The sequence below is a fragment of the Corapipo altera genome, unplaced genomic scaffold (assembly GCF_003945725.1).
Source record: "Corapipo altera isolate COAL_440 unplaced genomic scaffold, ASM394572v1 47, whole genome shotgun sequence".
NCBI lineage: Eukaryota > Metazoa > Chordata > Aves > Passeriformes > Pipridae > Corapipo > Corapipo altera.
Window position 1 is genome coordinate 3,221,750 of NW_020884897.1, and position 17,873 is coordinate 3,239,622.

Genomic DNA, 17,873 nt, shown 5'->3' on the forward strand with positions numbered 1-17,873 from the left:
CTGTGGCTGTTGATTACACAGATTAAATGTGAGTGCAGTTTTCAATATGGCTGATTTTCAAAAAACTCATTTTCTGTCCTTCATTTTGACTTTCATGGCTAATGACACTGACTTCTAATGCATATTAAATTCTGGGAGTGGGAAATTAAATTCCTCTTCTTCCATCTCATAGTAGAGACATGACTGCAAAGCATGCCATATGCTTATTTTAAATTGTTCAAGACTGAAGCTATCAAATAAAAGGTTGCATTAGTGGCAATTCCCATACAGTGGGACATGCTCTGTTTAAACAGCTGATTGGTTATAGATATTTGTAGCATTCACAGCACTAATTTTTCATGCACTCCATCCTTATGTTTTTTCTCTTCATATCTGAATTGTGTGCATGTCTATTTGCATCTGCTGTGATTTCTCAGTGAATGCTAGTTCCCAAGTTCTTTCTCTATTCTTCCTTTTTTTTTTTTTTTCTCCAGGGCCTAATTATGAAACAGCTTCAAATAAATACAATTTTTTAACAAAAAACATTCTGCTTCCTGTGAACAATGGGCTGAATTTTTCTCTTTATTCTTGGGGAGTTCTTATTCAGTTGGAGTGCTTTGCAGTTGGCTAGGCCTGAGATTTCTGGGAGCTGTAATTGTGTCTCATTAATTCTTACAGTAATGTAGGGTAACTATAAGGAGCATGCAATTAGTGGTCTGGTCAATGAATAGAGCAGTTAATCAGCAGACAAAGGATGGGGCTCAGGACCTATTAGGCTGAAAGGAAGTGTTACTATTGTCACAGGCAGTAGGAATGCATGCAGACATGCCTTAAAGTTGAACTGTTTAAGAGAACTGTGTATGTCTTTTTGCTAAACCAGTTTTCCTACCTATTCCACTAGTTGAGAGAGATTCATTTAAGCTTGCCTGCTAGAAGTCAAAGACCATATCAGAGGTTTCGACAGGCTGAATGGACTCCTCAGTGTATTCTCTTACCTTAACAGAGGCAGCCCCAGGGTTTATCAAAAATAAAAAATGACCAAAGAGACGTAAGGCATCCTTAGCTGTTCCTCCTCCTCAGAAAAATGGTGTGTGAATGTAAAGTTTAAATCAGCTATTGTGTAGATTGTCACTCAGTCATACTCAGCATGTTTGTCTTCATAATGAACCTTGTTTGTTCTGAATGGCTGTGCTGTTTGTTCCGAATGGCTGTGCTTTCAGTGCATGTAAATGTATGCAAATACTTATAACAGTTTAAAAATGGTAGCTCTTACGGTAACAAATAACCTCTCCTACTTTTATGAAGCCCTGACTTTTGCTGTATCTAGAGTTTAAAATGTAAAAATTATTCCAACTTTAGACAGTGCTTCGGGTTTTTTTGTTAGCCCCAGATCAGAACTTTCAGTTGTTTCTGCCTTTGAAAAAACGTGAACCTCATGAATCCTATGAAATGTTATGACATATGATGATTATAAAGAAAAAGCTTTATCAATAAAAAACTGCCCTTGAGTAACTCTTATTTCTAGTAGGCATTGCTTCAAATAGAAAGTAATTTCTTCTCTTAAATAAAACAGACACTTGGCATGAAAAAGCAGTAATTAAAATAACTTTTTTTGGAGAAAAAAGAGAATTGAACTTTAATAATTAGCTTATATTCAGAGTCTAGTGTTTTTCTCAAAACTGAAAGTAATTTTTAACTGTCTTCTTTGTATTAACAGGTCTGTAGCTTTATCTTTTCTCATGGTATTCACATCAGCAGCAAGTAACGTTAGAAGAATAAAGTCTCTCAGGCTTTATATTAAGGATTCAATTATTCTGTATAATTAGCCCTGATTTGTTAAATATTTGAAACATTTTTTACTCTTAGGTATAGAACAGCATACTGGAGTGATCAAAACCACAAATAACTTGTACCTCTACTCAGAAAATGCTTTTTTATCAAATAATAAGGAAGATTAAGCCTAAGTCTCTCTCTTTTTCTGTTTGGATTTTATTCCCACAAGAAATATCAGTTTTGTCCACAATCTCTTGTGCATTTCTATTCCCTTGAAATACAAAGAGGCAGTGGATTCTGGTATAAATTAAGTAGATTTAATGAAATTTATGAGTTGTAACTTGTGCCTTGAATATAAAATACTTGAGTGAGACATAAGGTATTTTGCTCATGCCATTATTGTCACCTGTCTGTTTTTTCATTCTTCTGTGCCTGTTTTTGAAACACTTAGGAGCTGTGGCGTCTTGGGAATAACAGTTTCTCTATGCCATACATAGGAAATCTTTCCAAGGTCATATTTTTTTTACAGTGTCTTCTTTTAAAGAAGCAGAACAGACTTACCCTGCAAAACGATGGTATTACTTCCACACTCAGAAACTGGCTCTGAGTGCTCATATATATGCTACTTCTCCATTTAATTACAAAGTGATTTCTCATCTGGTGTCAGACAGCATAAAAACGTTGCTGCTCAGTATCACTGTTAAGCATCACAGATTTAATGGGAATTACCTTCTTTTTCCTCCTCCAGTAAAGTTTTTTCTGTTGAAACAGAGGTTCAGTCATAGGGAACTATTGATGTGGAAGGGGTCTTAAATAAAGTCACTGAAATATTATTTGGGGAGGTAGCAGGTTAACTGTGGTCTTCCATAAGAGCACAATGTTATGACTGGAATGGGCATTATGACAGAAATGATAAATACTCCTTAATATGTAAAGATTGATGAAAGGTCTTTAGCCTTGTAAATTAACAGAATATTCATCTCTGTATCTCTCTTTACATAGGCACTCGTATATTTTTACTTAGCAATAAGAACTAATGTTACTCTGGTGGACAGTGTAAGGTAAGGTAAATTAAACAACTGCATTGCTGTTTTGAGAACTTCTCTTTTTCTTAGTATAGTGTGACTCTTATCTGGTGTACCTGGCCTGTTGTACAAGTCTCCAGTCTGCAATAATCCTAGAGCAGAAAAACTTTATAGCTGCTAACTAAAAATATATGCCAATGTAGTTTAAAGGGCATTAGCTTTAAAGAAATCCTTTTGCATGTGTCCTGTTTTTTCTGGTGCAAGATGACATTACTATAACACAAACACGTGTATCTTGCTCTCCAATTTAATCTAGTTGTCTATGCTTCTTCATCTGTTGTTAGAATGGAGAGAAAATATTGCTTTCTGACCAATTGTCCCACCTGTTTTGAACTTTGTTCCTGAGTACTTTTATTCTTTAAGGGGCAGGTCTGACCTTGTAGAAGTTGCTGCTTAAGCTGATACTGTCACCAAATCACCCTCCCATTATGGAAGAGACACTGCTTTTTATAAGATGACTGAAATTAAGTGAGGTGATTATCTCCATAGTGAAAATCATTTGATTATAACTCTTTCATGTATTATCTGTATATCCTGAATGCTCATCTTAGGGATCAGACTATGGTGCACACAACCAGTAAGTAATTTTCTCAGTCAGTTGAGGAATACATTTGTAGAGTGTACAGTACTCTTGAGAGAAGTGTATCACTGAAGTCACCGCTTTTTTTACCTAGAATGAGATTTGGTAGAGTAAGCTATTTAAGTCCAAAACTGTGGCCCTAAGAGTGCCTTCTTAATTGCAGTCTAGCCCTGGCAACACCTAAGCTCCATGAGCAACTTTACCATTCCACGGTGCCTGGTAGCTGAGGTCCAAAACAGCCCTGTTTTAGCAGAGGTCTTTGCCCTGCTCCTTAAGCTTGACTAGGATCCAGGAAGCAGATGTTACAGGGTCAGAGTTACCTGGGACAGCTGACCTGGTAAATGTTCCCCCAACACACAATATCCTTGGACACCTTCATCTCCTAATAAAATGCAGTGACAGCAGCTACTGCTGGGAGAAAGATGGAGCAGCTCCCTTTTACATAACATCGTAGTGGCTAGATAGTCATCCAAGAAATGTCTGAGTGGGCTTGCATCTGTGTTGCTCATTGCCTTGCAGGCTGCCCTGTCTCCTAGAGTAGAGGCTAGTCTGAGCTAGCACAAGCAAATAGTTCTGGTCCTTTAGCGCCTTTACATATGAAATGGTTTGTCAGGAATTTGAACCAGAATCAATTCAGTGACCCAGAAGAGAATATGGAGTATTGGTGTGTGGCATGCTCTGTGCAATTTGTCACAGCAAATGAGCTGTTGTGTAGGCTACTTGCTGCAACTGTTGTGTAACATTTTCTATATACAGTCTCTTTAGCAAACCTGCCTGAAAAAGCATGAATTAAAATTGCTAGGAGGAAGAAAAGGTAGTCTCTCTGAAGGCTGTGCTGAAAGAAAATTTCTTGTGAAAGAAAATTTCTAGTATAGACCGTAGTCTATGCTAAAGTCAGAAGTAAAACCCTTCCTGACCAGGAATTGTTCCAGCTATGTTTGAACTGTGATGATTTGGACCATTCTATGTACAACTTAGAAATTATGGTTGACCTCATGACATTGTTATTATATTGCAAAATCTCTCTGCGTGTCTGCTTTAGCTCCCAAATACTTGGTGGCAGGATAAAGGACACTGTACTTTTTGAATAGGTTATGACTTGCATATGAGAAGGACTGGTGTCATTGGAGAGATTTGTTTTCTTGCAAAGAACTAGAAAATGCAGTGCAGAAAATGTCCACATTGGCATTAGCATGATAACAGGTATTAATTCAGAGACAAGAGAGCAAAGAAACTTTTTTTTTTTTTAAAGAATGAAATATGTAACTGAAGAACCAGAGGAGGGTAGGGGAAGTGGTTTGACTCCAAAGGTGCCATATGTCCTAAAGACAAGTCCTGAAATGTATGAGAAGGGTTTTAGGCAGTATGAACTTCTCCCAGGAGTGAAGTCTGTAGTGGTCAGAATTTGCTCAAAGCCGACATGCCTCAGTTTGGGTCCAGTCCTCACTGTTGGCTGCTGTGCCTGCATCAACTTGGAGTTTCATGTGATCCCTGAGTTGCACATAACTTTCTTCCTATCCACATTTATGGTCTTACTATCACAAACTAAGAACAGTCATGCAGGATCAGACTAAACATCTGTCTAGTCCGGTATCCTGTTTCTGACAGCAGCCTGGGGGAGCGTATAAGAAAATGTCAAGCACGTAATGATCCCTTCTTGGAGTATGCTCCTACCTTCTACTGAATCATGGTTTTGGGACTTCCTGAGTCAGAGATAACGCTAGCATTTTTCATCCCTCCTCTCAGTTCCATTAGTGGTGCAAGCCTTGGAGACTTTCTATTTTGTTTAAAACCGTTTTCTCATTTTCTTTTATGCAGTACCTTACACGGGCTTTCTTTCGTACAATGAACTGTAAAGCTCATACATCTTTCTGTTTAAATTCCTCTTTGGGATTGTCTCCTTCCTTGACATCTACCAGAATAAGATTTTTGCTAATTTATTTCTTTTATCCTATTAGTTAGCTGCCCATTAATGTGAGGGGAAGGGTGTGGGTGTCCCTAGGGAGCTTCTGGCTGTACAGGCTCCAGGAGGATGGCTCCATTTTAGCTGCTGTGCTAGAGAACAGGGAGGAATTAAGGTGCTCAGTCCAAGACAAAATTTTTAAAAACTAACAGTTCCAGGAGCCTTCAACTCCAGACACCTCGCATTTCTCTGCAAGACAAACTTGTTGTGCAGCCCAGGTCCCAGCATGACAGGAAACAAGCCAATTGCCACTGACACAGGTTTTGAATGATGTGGATAATCAAACAGAAAAATAACTTATTTGGCTTCTGGTACCCAGCAAGTTGTGGCTTGTTCTTTTCTAAATCAAACCTTGTCTGAAAAGGATAAATGGTGCTACACTGCACACTGCCCTCCCTCCCCCTTCTTTGCAGCAGGAAGTAAATGCGTCTGTGGAAGAACTGTGATGTGAGCAAACACAATATTGAGCCAGGAAATGTTTATGCAAGAGCATGTGAAAACCTGAAGGAAAATGTAGATTTTAAAAAAACCCATACCCAGCAACTACTTCCCTCTCCTCATCAAATGTAAAGCAGTTTAAAATTTCTTCGTATTTTAGCGCACATGGTATTTAATTAAAAAACCCCCCAACTTCTAGTAGAACTGTAATTCTGAGTTAGATCAGTTCTTTTCCATGTCAGTATTTGCTTCGTCTCTTGTAGAACTTGATAGGCCAGTCTTGGTTTCAGAAGGAGGATTGGATCCATATCCTTTCTATCTGTAGATGTATAAGTCTCTAGGCTCCTACATTTGAAAAACTAGTCCTTGCTACTAAACTGTTATAAGTGTAACAATTCTGACTACAGAAATTCTTATCTAGTTGGAAACAAATAAGTAGGAAGAAGGTGATCTCTGAAAACTTCATACATGGGAAAGAAGCAAGAAATGTTACGAAGTCATTCCTTGTCACATAGTTGCCAAATCAAGCTATAATTTTTCTGTTGCTACTTTTGCATGCTGATAGGTTTAAGTGAAGTGATTAAGCCTCTGGAACACAAGATACAGTCTGTATGTCAGCTAATCCAGTGCTGACCCCAACTTTCTAGTCTCTGTGGGAAGGTTCTCTTCTGCTTCAGCATCTTGTCAGCTACTTTGAATGCTCTTAATCCTACTCATATTTTGTGGTATAGGCCAGGCCAAAAATATGTTCTCATAATTCAGGCCAGGCAAATTAGAAGATATTACGGCCCATGTTGAAAGGGTTTCCCTTCTAGGCAAACTCGTTATTTTATTGCTCAAATGTTTCACTGTGAAAGCCATCTATTGTTCCTCCTCTGTGCCACAGCAAAAATAGTCTAGAATCATCTGCTTTTCCGTTGTCCCCTTCAGTTCCAGTGCTGAATAATTTTCGATGCCATGCACCTCTCTTTATGCATCTCTGGTTTTCAGATTATTCTCCCTTCTCCATCAATTGCTGCTCAGATTTTGAATCCTTTGTTGCCACATGGCATTCCTATTGCCAGTCATCTCTCAAAGTCAGTCAGTTGTTGCTGTTCTTGTTATCGACAAACAGATAAAAGAATCTGGTGAACGACCTGCTGTAATAAATTAAAAATGGCCTTTCTATCATGAGTAAGTTATGCACTGGTTTTGCATTCTTCTCCTAAACTTTTGCTTGTTGAGTCCAGTTTTCAATGGATTGATAGTAGGTTAGTTTTACATTTTCTGGATCTGAGCTACTTTTGGGTACAGTAGTTTGGAAGACACTTGTTAGAGGCCTAGCAACCCTAATTTGTTTTCAGGTTTTCAGTCACACAGGGTGATACACTGCTTAAAAAAAGTGTGTTCTAAATTTCAGGGTTGGGATATATTGCTTATGCCAGGGATACACTTCCTGTCCTTTGGAACAAAAAACTTGGTAATAAACTGGAATTTGGAAGTGACAATTTTTCCTATGTAAAAAGTTTGTCTTATTATCCACATGGACTGAACTAATACCTATCAACAATGTAGGCTCTGTGCTGGTGGTATGGGCTGAGCTTTAGGCATAATTTTATGAGTTACTATTTTTGGGGAATAAAATCATACACATTCTATCTTCTACATGAATGTCTCTGACTGAAAAATAATAATAATAAAAAAAACAACCTACTGCACTGAGATGGAATACGGAACTCCTCCTTTTCATCCACTTGTTAGTTTTTGGATTTATTTGAATGATGGTAGATATTGAGCTAGAGGACACGAATAAAGACTGTAAACATGCTAGAACCTCAGTCAGGATTATAGAGTAAAATTAAAATAAAAATTATAAGTACACAAAGCTGTGGTTGTATGCCAGTTGACATGTTTTCTTTGCTGGTTTGGTTTTTTTTTGTTTGTTTAAATTATGACAAAGGTAGTATTGGCCTCCAAATATTGAATCATTTCCTGCATTTCTGGTTTGGAAAACTGGCACTATGCTCCCTCCTCTTCATACCACTACTACTACATACTATTTCTGTTACTAGCAATTATAGTCGAGTAGTGTTTCAGACATACCAACTACAAGAATACACCAAAAAGGTATGTGTTGTTCTGCAGAACTTACCCTCTGACACAAGAGACAAACCAAGATACACAGTTGGAAACTGTATTCAGCAGTACACTATATGGAAGCTGAGGATATTATTAGCAATATGTTACTGAAGTTTTTGAAGGCTTCAAGTGAAAGGAGAGAATAAAGGTAGACTTGGAGAATAATAAATTGCCGTATAGTTATTATGGGGGCTTTCTCCCTCTGAGGGAGAACATTGCATAAAGCACCAACACACTTACTTAGAAACAAGTAGGAATGGGAGGTACTTAGCTCAGTCTCTTGAAACACAAAACAGAAATCTCTTGAGAAATGGGCTACACATACAATTAAAATATGAAGATAAGTATCTTACGTTTCAAGTAATAGATTGGGCTGTATGACAAGTGATACCCTGATTACAGTGAAGGAAGAGCATAGGTCCAGTGAGTCATGGGTGAATTAGTCTCTAAGGCTAGGTTCAGTGCTCTGGGGCACTGCCTTTCTGTGCTGATGGTTTGGAGAGGCAGGGCTGGGTCTTACAGACATCCAGAGTCTGAATCCACTCCTCTACTCTTGCTTTATCTTCGTAAGGTGAAGTGGCTGTTGAAATATGAGTTTGTATGTGTGCTAATCATCACCTGGTTCATTAGAAAACTATTTCTAGCCTTTTAGTAGCCCTATCTGAGCTACTCTATCCCATCCCTGCCACATCGCCAAGACTGCACCATTTGTATCTAGACATGGATTAGCTGTTGTTTTGTACAACATGGATTAGCTGTTGTTTTGTAGCAGCTGCTCCTAAAGTTGTGGTTGTAAGTCCACGTTCTGGAACTGTGTGATGATGCTCATGTGCTATTAATGGATGCTGCTGATACTCTGCATTGTTAAGGTATTGATATTCTTCTATGCCAAACACAGAAACTGAGGATGCTTGGAGTAACTATAACCAGGATGAACAGTGGGTATGGCACTTCAGAGCAACTAATACTGAAAGTAGAGGCAGGCAATTGGCAAGGTGTCATACAGGTATGGCTGAAACTTACCTAACAGGTTTTAAGCAAAATTTAAGAGATTTAAATAATTCTTTTGGAATAGTCAATATATCTTCTTGTGTGTTGAGCATTCACTGCAGCCTTTCCATGCATTCCTACACCAGATTTGTTGTGCTGCAACTCCTTCACTAACCATGTTTCCTACCTTCCAAATGAAGACTTTGGTCCTGTCTGCCTCTTCTTCCTCACCTTTCTGCATGAAACTTACCCTGCCCCTGATATGCATTCCAAAGACTTGGTGGCAAGCGTTCTGTATGTTGAATTAGAATGGTGATAATGCAAGACTGAGTAATTCAGAGCCCCTTTGCTGTCCTTTTCACTTCAGTTATGAATTTTAAATAATATTTATTCCCTGAAATGATATAAACGTTTTACTGACTGTGTAGTTTATGATTGGGATTATTTGCTCTATTTTTAAAACCTAATGCCTACTATCTTATCCATTGTTTTATAGATGTGTAAAGGGCTCTGAAAGCAGCTACATAGTGGAATTTAGCAGTGCATGATACATTTTATTAGGATTACGAGTTTGTAAATTAATATAGAGATTCTGAGAGCTTCCGAATATACCTGACTGAAAAAATAGCAGCAGTGACTTGATGTGATATTTGTATGTTTGCTTTTAGTTTGCAGAATGTCTCTGAGAGACAAGCTTCCTGCTAGCCAATTTATTTTTTAGATAACAGGGACTGTCAAGAAGTACATTCAGAAGGAAAACACAGTAATTAATTTGTCACTGAAACCTGAGGGGTCCTCTTCCTCATATAGGTGATAATGAAGGTTTTGCATGTAATTAGCAGGAATAATTAGCACATTTCTGGTAACAAATAGGCTGAGTGGTTCTCTGCAAATAAATTAATTGTTGTGCTAACACAGGCAATTGTCTCTTTATTGTCTGACAATGCCCCTTGTTTGCACTAAAGCCTATTTCCGACCTTAGCAGCTTTGCAGAAATAGGAAAGAGAATCTATAAAATTGTACCTCATCCATCTGCTTTTGAGAAACTTCAAGACCACCAAGGGACTTGTTTGTTGAGACTTGTTAAACGATTTGTAATCGTGAACATGTGTTTCACTATATTAACAAATGAATTGTTCAAATCAACTTAGTGGGTAAACCAGAAACCCCACACTAATGAATGAAATGTGGACTCTGGGCATCTAGGAAAAGAAATGTTTCTGAAAAATAATATAGCAGTAAATTCACAGCAAAGAGGAACAAATCCCAGAATTCCACATATAATCACACAACCAAGCAAAACTGGTTTTGTGTGATAGATGTTCCTCATAATGCAAAATCACACTGTGATGTATGTGCCCTTTGCTTCACTGCTGTAAAAAGTGAGGATGTCACAGGTCTGCTAAAACATATCCTCTGAGCAGCCTTAGTTTAGACAAGGCTTAGTCAGCCTATATTGTCTTCATTTGTTCTTTCCAGAAGATCTAAAAAGCTATTATTGAGCTAGGCTTTCTACTTTGGGTGTTTTGTTTCATCCTTTTTCTCTCTTTTTTTACCTTATGTTTCTTCTGCTTAGGGACAACTGTCATCTCAGCAATAAGATTACATTAGCTTCTGGGTCTTCATAAATATGGAAACTCTTGGTTATGGTGAGGTCTGCAGATAGGTTTCATCCCCCTGATGTGTTTGGTGAGGGGAGGGGAGAGGAAAGGGGGAAAATGTATTTTGAAGATGGGATGCTACAGGTATAGGGTTAGCTGAAACACTAAATTTTGTTTAGGAAAAATGTTGGTTCTTCCTACAGTAATAATTCTCTGATGTTCCTCTGAAATGGAAACAAAGAAAATATAAATGACAGACATCTGTTTTAATTTGAGGGTAGGGTTACTGTATTTTTCCAAAATAACAATTTATTATTTTATTTCCAAATGAGTATTTATATTGGTGTATGTTTTGATTTTTATATTTTCATAATTTCCTCACTTTTTTCTAGTAGTGATGGCACTATGCAGTGCAGTTAAATCTTGGAACATAATGCCAACAATATTTGGAATTGATGTATCTGGACCTACACTTCCCCTCTTCCTGCCTTTATTGGAGAAACACTACTCATTGTACCATTTCTGTGTTCTTGTAGTTGACTAACAATGGGCACAAGAATATGGAAAACATCAACAACGAAAACCTCACAGCCAAACGGTGCTTTTGCAAGTGTCTGTACAGTTGTGAAATTTAAGACTTGTCCATGCATGTAGCTGGTTGACTTCAATCCCTTTTCACTAGTGTGTTGCATGTCAGACAGCTGATTTCTGTTGTGCATCATGTCAAGTGGCACACAGCTTTGGAAGTGTTGAGATGATGTTGGCTGTGTTAAATGAAACTGTGGGAGTGTGAAGATATTCCCTACTAAAACCACTTAAAAGTATTTATATCTGTCATGTCTTCCCAGCAATAGCTTGCAAAAATTTGTTGGACTTCCTCTACAGTTTCCTTCTCTTTGCTTGTTTGCTGGTGCAATGATCAACATGACAAGACAACTTCTGTGTAGAAATGATTGTTTGGAGAGGGATGTAAGCCCTGATATTGTGCAATCAAGCGTTTTACTTTTTGTGTGAAATTTCTCAGTCCTGAACTAAGATTTGGACTTTATTGTCCGCATGGGAGAAGACTTGTCAACATTAGTATTAATTAATTAATTAATTAGTTAAGTTTATATGGAACTGGGGAGACAAATGGTTGGTGAAAGCTGGCTCAGGCAGCATAGAGTAGGGAAGAGGGATTCTAAGTGGGCTGACTCAGTATTCAGGTCAGCTGTAGGACTTCTGAGTTTTTTGAAAAGTGTGTGGCTTCCATGAAATGTGAAGGTGTCTGTCATTCAACCTTGTAATATCTTTCTGCCTGATGGATCTTTGCTTTATCTAGTGTGAATTTTCCATGTCATTTTTCTTCCCTCTAAATATCCTAGTGCACAGCCAGCACTTTCACTGTTTTTGTGGTGCTTGTTTCTTGCTGCTCTCTGCCTCTTTTTAGCTACTCTCAAAAAAAAAAAAAAATAGCTGACCAAGATGGTGGCTCTGTAGAAAGTTTGAAGGAAAACTAGTTTTATTTTAGCACAAGAGGCAGAAAAGCATTCAAGTTTTTCAGATTCAGAGTTTCATTAGTGTTGTCAGCTTTGAGCTGACATGGGACCTTATGGGGTAATTTGGGCACATCATGGTACATTCTTCTCAAAGAAGAGCGATATTTTGTGATACTTTAAAACTTTTGGTCCTTTTTGGTTACTGCGAAATTCTGTTTATCTTGCACTATGGTGATTGTTGACAGCTAGAAATGAGAATTTAAGACAAAGGATTATTCATATCGCATGGAGGTGGCCACATAAGTCCTGGTACAGCCCAGCAGAATAGCTGACACTATCTGTGATCCACTCTGTGCTCCCTGTACTCTCCAAGGACTTCTGGGTGTCAACACATAACCTGTCCCAAGTGCCTGCAGCCCCCTCCTTGCTGCACTCCTTAGTGCAGCTCTGTCAGTGTGTGGGGTGTGTGATAAATCCCAAGGTGGGATTGGTAAGCCCAGCTGTGTAAGAGGGATGTACTCTCTGATGTATATGTGATGAGATGTATATATTTCTATGGGGGTCTCCCTGTGGGGTGGATGGCCATGTGTTTGCAGCACACTTGGTTCCAGAGAGAGGCCAAGGCTGTGGTAGACACCCTTGATGTGTGTTGCAGCCACAGGGCTGGGCATCACCAGACAATGTGTTAAGTGACTGCATGATTTGTACTAACGACAAATGTTGACAGAAGAAAGATAAAATCTAGGATTAATATTGTTCTTGTTAAAATGTTTCCTTTGGTGCTAATTCTGCCTGCTGAGATATGCTATTCATATTTGAACTGCTGCCATACACAGAATTTCGTAGGATGAATTAAGTGTAATTCCTCAACTTCTAAATAGGGTATATATTTTCTTTTTAAACAAAATCAAGATTTTTTACTTCTGTTGTTTTTAGACATTCCTATATGTGATGACAGCCTCATGGTCGTGAAATAGCTGTCTTCTCCCTTTACTTGTGTTCTGTTTGTAACAATGAGCTAAATTCATGTTCTTTGTTTTTTGCTTTATGAAGCCACTTGCAAAATAACTTTGCAACACAAAGTATCAGTTGCTGATCCTGCATCTCAGTGCTTTATCTATATTTTCCCAAAACTGAAATAAATCAGCATGTGATAGATCTTAGCAAATTTCTACAGTGACTTCATAAGAATTGAATAACATCAGAACTTCTTGGAATCACACACAGCATGGTAGTACATGATAGTGGATAATGCAGACACAGTAATTTGTAATGTTTGCCCCAATCATGTTCTAGAAAGTTCTTTAATGTAGTCCAAAGTCTAGTATAGACGGAGACAACTTTAGCAAACAGGTAGTTTAACTTTTTGTGTTCATTTTCTCTGAAGGCTCAATTGTACTGATAACTTTAAAAGGAATAACTTTCTGGAATTTGCTTTTAGCCATTGCTGGTAGCCTGACTTTACGTATAGGATTAACTGAGGACATTTACAAGAGCTAGAAAACGTTTCTTTGGCTGTTGTTTAGATTTTTTATTTTCCTCTTGATTTAGTTTTAATCTAATCTCTTCTTGGCACCAAGCAGAGCTGAAAAGTGACTTTTTATCTAAATTGAAGTGATAGCAATTGATCAGGTTTTCATCATCTGTCTTTGCTGTCATTGGTGCTTCCTCTGTGATCTGCAGTTGACTGAGAGAAATGAAAACTTAATTGAATTCTTTAGCTTGCTAGCTGTTTATTTATAGATAGGTATGTTGAAGCATGGTGATGTAGGACAGAGTTCTCTTTCTTGCTATGAATATGAAAGCTTTATTGATTTCATTAAGAGCAGGGACATATTTGACTTTCATGAAAAAGCAGGATGAAACTTAGTTTTGTATCATGGCTTGGAAATTGGTCACAGTGACTGACAATAGAAGAGAGAACTGGGTTACCCTGGTGAGGTTTCAGGTAATGCTTATCTCCCACCTTTTCATTTTACTACTGAGTCAAGGACTGAGAAGGCTTTTAGAAAATGCATTTTGCAAAAATATGCTGGTCCCAGTACCTTTGTGGAATTTGACAAATACCTGGAAGAGTCTTTAAAAAATGCCCCAGCATTTTACTTTTCCCTCTGCTTCAGTTTCCCTCTTAAAAAAATGACATTGATTTGGGCATTTTATTATACATATTTTTCACCATTAAAACAGCAGCATCACTGTGCATTAAGTAGTCAAGCAGCAAAGCAAAATGAAGTCTTGTCAAAGGAAAATTAACTTCCTAAATGTTTTTGAGTAATAAAAAACATGTAAAAAGCATTTATCAGAAATGCTTCATTTTTGTCAGCTGCCAGAAGTAGTAGCTTAAACTTGGAAAAGCAGGGATTTTAACTGCTATGTACCACCTGATCACTACAGCAGTTTTTGGAGGCATTATTACAGGTAGATATATTGTCAGTACCAACTTTTCTAGTCACTATGCATTGATTCCACCAACACATGTGGAATTCTAGTCCAAGTTAAATGTTAATATAGTTTTCTGCTTGTAAACTCTCTACTGCTTTTTAACTTAGCAAATAAGCTCCTGGAGCAAGGATTTGGTCAAATGAGGGAGGAAAAAATCCCAAATCACAAAAATAATATCTTAAACTTTAATTTCAGTTTGATTTTCTTTAGAATGGAACAGGGCATAATTTTAACATTTTTCATCGAATAATTGTATTTCCAAATGTCATGAATTGAAAAAGATTTGAGAGTTTGAGGAGGTATATATGATCTGTATTGTGTCCTTGAATTCTTCTTGCTAATTCACCATATATTTGCAGAGCTGATCTAAGTGTTACAGCAAACATTGACAGCTCATGTTATTAGGAGGCACAGAAGAAAGATCTAAGAATCAGCAAAGGCTGTTGTGTACCGTGAAGGTAAAACATTTTATTTTTTTCTTTCCTATGTGTAGTGGCTTTTTCCTCTGTATTCAAGGGCAGAAAAAAGTACTGGCTCAGAGCAACTGACTTTTTTGTTTGGATCTTTACCCATTGCTCCATCATAACGATGCTCACTGAAGTTCACCAACAAAACACTTTGAAATATTTATTCACTCACAATCTACAAATTACAAATAGCAGCAGAGCCTTTGCTGGGCATTTTTACTACTCCAGAGAGGCAAAAATGGTTTCTATGAGCTTTGGAATTAAAACATTCTTAAGACTAATCAAATGTTTCCAGCCGTCTAGTAAACAACTCCTATTAAAATTATGCGTACAACTGGAATGTATTTCATCATAAGAAGACAATTTCTTGGGGGCAGCAGCTTCTTCTGCCCCCTGAGAGCGTTATTAATTCAAATCCCTCACCAATTGTACCCTGTCATTTAATCTGAGTGAGTACAAGTGTTATGAAAGTTGCTGTGGATGGCACTGTCCCTTTCTTGTCTGAGGAGCGTTTATTGCTTTGTTAGTAGAAAATGGAATCACGTGCACTGGGCTAATAAAATGTTGTAGATGCTGTTACTGCATGCTGGAATCTAAAGATATGAAAATGTATTTGGTGACAAGGTGGTAAGGTTTAGGGGTGGCTTCTGTGAGAAGCTTCCAGGAGCAGGCTCCTGGCAGGCCTTGTTCATGGAGGACTGTCTCCTGTGGGAGTGACTCCACGCTGGAGCAGGAGGAGATTGTGAATGCTCCTCCCCTCAGGGAGGAAGGAGCAGCAAAGAACATGTGATGAACTGACCACAGCCCCATAAAGATGAGTTTGGGAAGAAGGGAGGGGTAGGGGGGAAGGTGTTTTAAGATTTGATTTATTTCTCGTTATTCTACTCTGATTTGATTGGTAATAATATATTTTTTTCCCTAAGCTGAGACTGTTTTGCCCATAATGGCAATTGGTGAGTGATCTTCCCTCTCTTTATCTCAACCCATGAGCTTTTTGTTATACTTTGTTTCCCCTGTGGAGCTGACCAGGGCAGAGACAGAGCAGCTTTGATGGGCACCTGACATCCAGCCAGGGTCAACCTACCAGAACACTCACCACACCCACCAGGATCAACCCACCACCACAACAACAACCAAAAAATGCTTATGTCTGTGAGCATTCAAAGGGATACCTGTGGATTACTGTCATCAATTATTTCTACTGCTTAACAAGAAAACAACAATAATGAATAACCTTATTTTAGAAATAATCAAGTTTGTCCTGTCTAATTTTGAGTTCTTTGATGGGTTGAGGGTTCAACCACTGAATCTGCTTTTTATATGGAGGATCTATGAAGGGAGAACTCGAACAGAAAAGAGGAAAGACTAGCCTGCTTTCAGAAATAAAGATACAGTGGCAGAACACATAGACTTCACAGCAAAAATCTTCCATGTTTTCAAAATATTAAGCACCAACCTAAGGAGCCTGGGTTTTACATGACTGTTAAGAATCAGTTTCAGTTATAGGAAAAATGGATCCCAAATTTAGATTTTATTTTTGGAACTCCTCAAATCTCCAAAAAAGGATAAAATATTTGCCAAATTTCAAACTACAAAGTCAACTCAGTCCTCATAGGAGCAATTATGCAATAGAAAAGGCTGCCAAGGACTGTTTTGTAACCAGTATCAGTGGAATATGCAAGACTCAACAAGATGCTTATCTGTCAGGGGTGTTGTAGGATTAGTGAAATTATGCTGTAGGATTTAGGTAGTCTTTGAAATCCTACGGACTGCAATTTTTCCTAACCTGGATGATTCTAGGAATACATTGAAAGAGCTGTTATGTAGTGGGATTAACATTAAAAAGAAAATGTACATATTTTTCAAAATATTATTAATATTTTTACTTTTATTTTTTCTTGTAAAAGAAGTTCATTTCTGCCAGCATAGATACATTTTGCATAGTGTCTGATATTAAAAATGAAAAAGAACATCAACATTATACACGTGTACAGAGCTTGATTATGATTAACCTTTCATAATGAGCATGACTGTTTTCATGCAACAACTCTTCAAAACCATTTTTCCATGAGAAGAGTAGGTGATCTGGAAGCCTTTTTGCTCAAAACCGAATAGTGCAGCATCTCATAAGGCATTTATTGAGAAACAAAATGTTTACAAAAACTTCTGTCCCCAGGATAGATCCTTCAGATAGGAAATTTCATCCTATATAGGACTCCATGTGTACCAAGGGTTTTTTGTTGTCACATCCATGGTTATGATTCTTATGGGCCGGGTTGTTGCTTCTGGGCAGTGGATGTATGAGGGCCAGTGTCCATTACTGAGAACATTGGCTTCAGTAGTGCAGTGTATTGTATTAACCTGGTATAGAACATGGGCCAAGGAGCTCTTAATTTCTGGGGCAGTAAGATGAACTTCCAAACCTAATAAATTTGTGGAATTGTGAGTCTTGAAAACATTCTAGAGTCATGGAATAATTTAGGTTAGAAAGGACTTTAGGCATTCAAACCCGTGCTCAAAACAGAGTGAATGTTACAGACAGACCTTGTAGTGAAGAATGAAAGAGCACCAGAGAAGTTCAAAGCCACTACTGCAGAGGAAACATGACCAATCCAAAATCCCCAGTGAGTCCTAAAAGGCAAAATGTTTTTTGTGGATGCTGAAGTGATGGATATTCCTCAAACATACTGAAAAATGTTATCCATTTTTGTACTCACATAAACTAATAATGCTTAATTTTGCAACTCCTTCCTAGAATTTAATTATTCCTCTGTTCACGATGCTATCTTATCCTTACCCTTCCAAATTTTTTTCAATCAATTTTTGTCTGACTTTCTTTGTTCAAAATCTATTAATAGATCCTCTGTAACTACTTCCAGTTTTGTTGTTTTTCAGAGGTCCTATGTAGATTGTGGAAGTGTCAAGGAACCTCCTTCAAAGACATTCTTCCTCTTTGAGT

General features: G+C 37.8%; 1 long non-coding RNA gene across 1 annotated transcript in view; it reads left to right on the forward strand.

Annotated features, from left to right (window-relative positions):
• Positions 1–17,873, forward strand: part of LOC113949649 — a 34,607-nt gene that overhangs the window by 8,431 nt on the left and 8,303 nt on the right. Inside the window, exon 2 of the long non-coding RNA XR_003528493.1 lies at positions 2,755–2,813. This is a non-coding gene — a long non-coding RNA (uncharacterized LOC113949649). The remainder of the gene's footprint in view (positions 1–2,754; positions 2,814–17,873) is intronic.